The sequence below is a fragment of the Camelus bactrianus genome, chromosome X (assembly GCF_048773025.1).
Source record: "Camelus bactrianus isolate YW-2024 breed Bactrian camel chromosome X, ASM4877302v1, whole genome shotgun sequence".
NCBI lineage: Eukaryota > Metazoa > Chordata > Mammalia > Artiodactyla > Camelidae > Camelus > Camelus bactrianus.
The window spans coordinates 87,630,504-87,638,864 of record NC_133575.1 but is presented as its reverse complement, the minus strand read 5'-3'; positions in this window follow the sequence as shown (position 1 = coordinate 87,638,864).

Sequence of the window (8,361 nt, the reverse complement as noted above, 5' to 3'; positions counted from 1 at the left end):
TCTTATATTTAAAAATCCTAGTAAAATTACAATAGAAAATTCTTGTGACCTGAAGTTAGGTAAAGATTTCTTAGATATGACATCAAAAGCAAAATCAAAACCATAAATGAACAAATTGATGCGCTAAATTTCCTCAAAATTAAAACTCCGGTTCTTCTAAAAACACTGTTGGGAGAATTGAAAGACAAGCCACTGAATGACTGAGAGAAAATGTTTGCAAATCATAGATCTGCTACCCAGAATAAAAAATCTCACAAAGGTCAATAAGTTTGTCCACTCCAAAAATAAGTGGACAAAAGATTTGAACAGATACTTCACCTAAGATACACAAATGCCAAATAAACACATGAAAAGATGCTCAACATCATCAATCATTAGGGAAATGTAAATGAAAACACTACACCCCTCTGAGAAAGTCCAAACTTAAAAAGACTGACCTTACCAAGTATTGGTAACGTTATGGAGGATGGAAGTCTCTCATATCTCATACACTGCTAGTGGCAATGAAAAATAGTTCCACTACTTATGAAAAAAAGTTTAGCAGTTTCTTACAAAGTTAATTTTACAACTACTATGTGACCCAGCCAATGCTCTTCTAAGTATTTACGTAGAGAGAGAAAATGTATGTCCAAGCAAAGAAGTATATACAAATGTGCATAGAAGGTTTATTTACAAGAGTCCCCTATTGGAAACAACCCAAATATCTATTAACAGGAGGATAGATGGAACAAATTGAGGTATATCCATATAATGGAATGTTTCTACATTACAGGAAAGGAAAACTAATCTACAGTGATGAAAGATAAGGGGTTGTCTGGGAATGAGATAGGGTGAAGTGGGGAGAGAGAGGCAGGAAAGAGCTAGGTGGGCAGACTACCAAGGGGCAGGAGGAAGATTTTTTTTCTTTTTCAGTTTTATTAGGTAGAATTATTACAGTTCAACTGCACATATACATTATATTGCATGTAAATACATATATACAATATACTGCACTCTTTTAGTTTACATATATGTACTGATTATTGTTTCTAAGAACAGATTAGAGCTTTAGCTTTTAAAATTTAGTTATCAAAAGAATAAAGCCAACTACAAAATAAGAATCAACAAAATGCGGTAATCCAATCATAAAGGACAGTCAAATGTGCTTATATATATTCAAGAGATCAATCATCTAAGTTATAAATAATAAATAGTTCATTTGTGTCTTTATTATTTTTTTTTAGATTCCTCATATAAGTGATGTTATATGGCATTTTTCTTTCTCTTTCCAGCCCACTTCACTTAGAATGATGATCTTCTGGTCCATCCATGTTGCTGCAAATGGCATTATTTTATTCTTTTTTATGGCTGAGTAGTGTTCCATTGTATATATGTACCACATCTTCTTTATCCAGTCATCTGTTGATGGACATTTGGGTTGTTTCCATGTCTTGGCTATTGTAAATAGTGCTTCTATGAACACTGGGATGTATGTGTCTTTTTGAATTTTATTTTTCTCTGGATATATGCCCAGGAGTGGGATTGTGGATCACATGGTAAGTCTATTTTCAGTTTTTTAAGGAACCTCCATACTGTCCTCCATAGTGGCTGTACCAAACTACATTCCCACCAACAGTGTAGGAGGGAGGAGGAAGATTTTTGAGGTGATGGATATGTTTATTATCTTGACTGTAGTACTAGATTCACAGGTGCATACATATATCAAAACAGAGCATATACTTTAAATATCCTCAATAAAGTATTTGAAATATATTTATATATTCATAATTCTCTGATGCAATTAATCATCTGAAAAATTCTTAGTTATGCTCCGGTAGAATTAACAGATTCACACTATGTCGTATCAAATTGGTCCATGCTCCATATAACCAAAAGAATTTTACAATATATATACCCAAATATTTATGGAAATTTGATATCCATTTCCTTGTGAAGTACAAAAATAAAAATATAATATGCCAGGAAAATCATGATGATATTTAAGAGGAACTGGTCATTTCAGGGAATGTGGCTGACTATCATTATGTTAGGGATAACTCTAAAGTAACAAATGTTTTTTTAAAAATAATAATAATTTTAAATAATAATAAATAAATAATAAATAAATAATAATAAATAATAATAATTTTAAATAAGTCTTCTCTCAGATGGGCTTCAAGGCTACTACAAAGCATGTACTTGCTGATGGAATGAAAGTCCCCGTCTACACCTCTTCTCTCATGATGAGACCAAAGTAGCTACTCTGCGTCTAGTTTGTGAACCTCACAGGAGCAACATGCTTTTGTTCAGATCTATGAACTCACTTGAATCAGGAGTCATATCCCACTAAACATGTGAAGTGTTGGGGTCTCCTGGAAGCCGCTGCCCTTGAACCTGGAGTAGGAGCTTCAGGAGCCATCAGAACAGAAATCCTCATAACCTGCCTCCTTCAGACACCTGATATGAGCTGGGCCACCGGCATGAGGAGCTGCACCGGGAGAGACAGATCCAGCAATCACTATGCTTTACTGCTGTAACTGTGTGCCTGGCACCATGCTAGGCACGGGGTTAGTGACAATGACACTGAAACGATTGGTTAGTGATCCTAACAATCAGATGTTACAATGGGCTTCTCACCAGGGCCTTTTCCTTGTCCATCCCCTAACAACAAAGTTGAAAAAGAATAAGAAATGGCCTGAATTCACACGACATTCACGATCCCACAATAACCACAGGGCCATGGACTTACTCCTGTGTTATCACTCAATGTTCACAGTGATCCTGTGGGTAAAGCATTCTTAGCCCCATTTTACAGAGGGGGAAGCTGAGGCTCAGAGAGAGTCGTTACTTGTCTCACTTCCCGCGCCTCTGTCTTTAGAAGTAAAGTGGCTCCAGGGCACCCCTGCAGCAGAAGACCGCACTCATGGGACCCAGGGCGACCCCAATGTCTACCTACGAGGCAGCCAGGGCACCAAATCCCAAAGCGGAAAGAGGCGACTGGGATGTGGACCCCTTTGTCTCCCCACACCCCAGGGCAGCTCAGCCTCCACCGCGGGGACCCACACCCTCATTTCTGCCCCTCATACCCAAGGGTGAAACCTGCTCCCCTCGCCAACCCGCTTCTGTCGCCGTTAAAAGGTTGCCACAGTCGCCACATTGACGTCACGTTTCTATGGCAACCGCCCCGCGCAGGCAGGTTCTTACCTGGATAAATACCTCCACACACTCCTCCAGCCCCGGGTCTTTAACTTAATGCAAAACACCTTAGCGCTTCAGGCTGCCCCTAGAGAAAACAGACGAATTAGAGGCACTAGACTGAGACCCCGGGAACTGGCGAAATCTGTCCACTTTAGTGGGAGAAAACATGTGCCTGTCGTCAAGAAATATGTTTGCTTTAAAGAGAGAGTAGGGGTGTATTATCAGAACACAGAGACCCAGGGAGGTATCCTAGGATTCTAGGAGATGAGCGGACCTTCTTCTCAGGGCAAATTTGTAAAATCACAAGCCAAGCTAAGCAGTTAGCCATCTGTGGCAGAGAAATAAAAGAATGTCTATAGTCATGTGACCGAATGATCTAGATACATATGTGAAAATGTCATTTAAGAAATCTCAGGAGGGAGGGTATAGCTCAAGTGGTAGAGCACATGCTTAGCATGCAGGAGGTCCTGGGTTCAATCCCCAGTACCTCCTCTAAAAATACATAAATAGATAAACCTGATTACCGCCCCCTCCCAGAAAAAAAAAAGCAGCTTGACTGAGATATAATTCACATACCACACAATGTTCCATTTAGGCAATTCAATGTTTTTAAAATTAAAAAAAAGAAATCTCAGAGTTATTTCAGGGAGGCAGACCTAAAATATCAGTCATTTAGTAGGCAGAAACTTAGGTCAACTGAACCATACGTTGGTTTTTCCTAAGGAATTCTCAGCCTCCATGCCAGATATTTTCTTCCACATAGAGGGACTTTAACAATCAAACCCATGTAACCTCTCTATACACACACTCCTCTATCTAGAGAATCACTCACCTGATGAGTGAGGTTGGAGGAACAAACAGGTTGTTTAGCCCAGACCATCTCCCTTCCAAGCTCTGGAAGCAAGCTGCCTTATGGAGCATGTTTGCTCTGCCCTCAGGGGTGGGTCAACAAGTAGATCCACAGCTCTTGCTATTTTTCTGTGTCTTGCTGGCTCCCAAATTATTCCAATGGTCTTGCTCCAAAACACTTGAGTCTTTAAGGGGCCCCCAAATACACCCCTTCTCCACATATTGACTCTAAACCAACTCAGAAATCTGAAAAATAAAAAGAAAAATACTTTATTCCTTTTGAAGGTGATATTGAAGAATGTGGCTTAGATTTCCCACAAGGTAAGTGAGCTTCTTAGTAATAAACCCCACAACTTGCTCCTTCCTCTGCCACAGGGGACATTTTATGACAGGACTGGAGCAGAAACTGTCTGAAGCCAGTGTTTCTTCTATCCTTTGTGAGAACTTACGGATTTATATAAAACCTATGGACTTAGATTATCAGAATGGATTTAGAAAACAACAAAAAATGGCCCAACTATATATTGTCTACTAGAAACTCACTTCAAATATAATGATACAGGTAGCTTAAGAGTAAAATGATGAATGAAGATGCACCATGCAAACACTGGTCAGTAGAAACTGGGACAATCTACATTATCAGACAATGTAGACTTGAAAGCAAATACAATTACCTGGGATAAAAAGGATCAGTCAATTCACCAGGAAGATACAATAATTTAAAGTATCTATTATATCTAACAACAGAGCCTTAAAATACATAAACTAAAACTGACAGAACTGAAAGGGGACTAGACAAATCCACAATTATCATTGGAGTCTTTAACATTCTTCTCTCAGGAATAGACTGAATTAATAGACAAAAAAATCATCAAGGTTACAGAAGAACTGAGCACCATCAACCAACTGGATCTAATTGACATTTATAGAACACTCCACCCCAAGAGCAGAATACACGCTCTTTTCAAATGCACATGGAACATTCAGCAAGATGGACTATATCCTGGGTCATAAAACAAATCTTAACAAATTTAAAAACCGAAACCAAACAGAATGTGTTATCTGACAATAATGGAATAAAACTCTAGAAATCAATAATACAAAGATGACAGGAAAATCTCCAAGATCTTGGAAACTGAACAACATATATCTAATTAGTTCATGGGTCAAAGAGGAAGTCTCAGGGAAATCAAAAATACATAGAACAGAACTAAAATGAAAATACAAATGAAAACCTACAGTTATCAAAATTTGGGGGTCAGAAAGCAAATAGGTGAGGAGAATGGGTTGACTACAAAAAGCACAGACTTTTTTGGAATAATGAAATTCTTGTATATCTTGGTTATGGTGTGGCTATACAACTGTATGTATCGTTCAAGACTTACAGAAATGTACACTAATAGAAATGAATTTTATTTTCTCTAAATTGTACCTTAATGAAAATTATTTTAAAAGTATGCATTTTGTTAAATGAAGAACATAAGTAGCAGATCAGTGTTATTCTGCAATTCCAACTTCATGTCTAAAAAAGAAATCAGTTGACAAGTAGACCAAAGGGTCTATTTATGAATGTGTATTACAATATGCATAGAAAAATGTATGCAAAGTACAAACCACAGGCTAGCAGTGGTTACCTCTGAGGAGTGGGATGGGAGAATATTGATCAGAAAAGAGACTTTCACTTTGTCCAGCTGTGAGGCATTTTAAACCACACATAAATTATTTATATTTATAATTCATTATGAAACAATATATATGGAAGATATTCTGATAAGCAGTGAGGGTACTGAGGAGAATAAAAATGATATCAATAAACACATAAAACATATTTGTCTAAATCTTTGTTCTTCTAAAATTAATGTAGGAATGAAAATTAGCTCCATATGGTTTATGATCTAAAAATGCAAAAAATAAAATCACATTCAGCAGATACAGCTGAAAATTTAAATAAATCTGATCTGTGTTCCTTCTGAATTACAGTTCCTTAAGGGAAAATGTTCTTCCCTGGGTGAATAATAGCAGTATCTTTTAAGAATATCAAATGATCAGGAACCGTGACTAGGTATGATTATAAAAGGGAAAATGTTATGGGGGAATATGGGCCTCTTGTCATGAACAAAGGAAGTGGGATGATGTGTCTCAGTGACTTTTGTCCTCCCTTAGCAGGACCTATAGGCTGGCCTGAACCCCATGAAGGATTAGCTGCCCCCCTTAACCCTCTTTACCTCATGCAATATATTCACTGGGGTGGGGAATCCAGAGTCTTACCCACCTGCCCAAGGCCTGTCACAGGTCCTCATCACCAGCAGCACCAGCCCAACATCAGGTTTCCATAGTAACAAGGGCAGGGTGCTGTTAACACCCTGACAACTCAGCAATGGAGGCTCCATCCATCCACAGGCTGCTCTTCATGTCTACTCTGCTCTGTTTGCAGGAAAGGGCAGTATTTCTACTCTGAGTCCAACACCTTCCCGGTTGCCAAAAGCCAGCGGGCTCACACCTGTTTACAAACTCTCCGGTGCTTTGCTAGAGCTCCGCAGGTAAACTGCAAACTCCTGACCATGGTGTAGAGGGCCCTGGGTGTCCTGGCCCCTGCCTTCTTCACTAGCCCTATCTGGGGCCACTCCCCCTTTCACACTCACTCTGCTATGGTGGCTTCACTCCATTCCAAAAGGGCCAAGCTACTTCCCACCCCAGGTCCTCTGCACATGCTGCTCTTCCTGCTTGGGAGTCTCTCCCACCCTAACTCTCTCCTTTTCACACTTCAAGTTACCTTTCAAATGTAATTTCTCAGAGAGGATTTCTGTGCCTCTTTACCGTCTAAATTAGAGCCCCAACACAGTTCTCTTTCCTAGGATGCTGGACTTTGCCCCATGAAAGCCACTTGGGCATAAGTGCTTGACACAAAGGGAGAAATGCAAGTGAAGCTGACGGCACAGTGCCTGGAAACATGGTAAGTACTGAATCTAGTTATCATACCCTCATTGACTTGGCTCCCTGGTGCAGTTCTCTTTGGTAGCTGTGGGGAGGAGAGAGAAAGGACTCACCCAAGGTCTTGTCAACAGTGAGGGCTCAGGCACAAGACCTGGGCAGCACTTCTGACTCCTGTTCCACTGTCCCTCCCTGCCAATTCACAGTCACCAAATGCTTCATCTTTCTGGCGATCCAAGGTTCCAGACTCCCAGCTCTTGTACTCGCCTGAATTGAACCTACTGAACCCCAAAAGGCCAGAGCAGACATAATCATTCAATAGGAAAGACTAAATATTTTTCTCCCTCCCCACTTCATTAGACAACTTATTCTATAGTATCCTTTATTACAGAAATAGCCCTGAATCTGTTACATGGGGGTACATGGGTATATTTGTTTTTCTTCTTATAACATTTCCAAAATGCTAACACATAGTGATGATCTTGAAGTTAAAATAAAATCTCTCTTAAAGAAGGGAAAAGATGGAATGGGAAGAAACAAACTGCTGCCAGTCTGTATGCTCCAGATATTCTGCTTGGTATCAGGATATCCTTTTACAGATTATAAGAGTGAGGCTCAGCGAGGTTAAGTACATGTTCCAGGGTCACACAGATGCTACAAGAAAGAGCTGCTATCATAGTCCCCACATGCTTGACCCAAAGGCCTGTGTTTGGAACCAGGCACTCAGCCTCCTCTTCAGGTGTACAACGTAGAACAGTGGGAACTCCCATACTCAACTGGTTGGATTATGACGTGGCATATCGCCTCTGCAGAGCAATTTAGTCATGTCTAGTGGACTGTACCTATCTGGTGACACCTCAGAACCCACAGGTACATACCCAGAACCCCTGGCAGCTGTGCCCAAGGAGACCTGTACAAAAAAGGCCTTTGCACTACTCTAATAGCACAAATTTGAAAACAACTCAAACATCCATCAGCAGATTATTCTTGATAAATAAATCATGGTACAATTATACAGCAACATACAATATACCAGGCAAAATTTATGACCTAGAATGACAGCAATTAAAATGTAGATGAATCTCAGAAACAAAATGTGTGATGAAAATTAAATTTATACAATGAGACCTAGTTAAGTCCATGTATATATACTGGTAAAGACTTTCCTATTAAGTTTTATTAAAATACAGATGTTTAGGACATACTGCAGACTTAATGAACCTCTTAATTTGATGTTCCCTTGATGTATATTCTTACTGAATGCTTGATATGTTCATGGCATATTATGTACATTATGTCCCTGGATTATTACAAGTTATATCTTGAGATTTGTTCCTTTATAAAAATTATGTTTATCTATTATTTGTAAAACAGATATAATGTTCACTGTTTTATTGAAATATG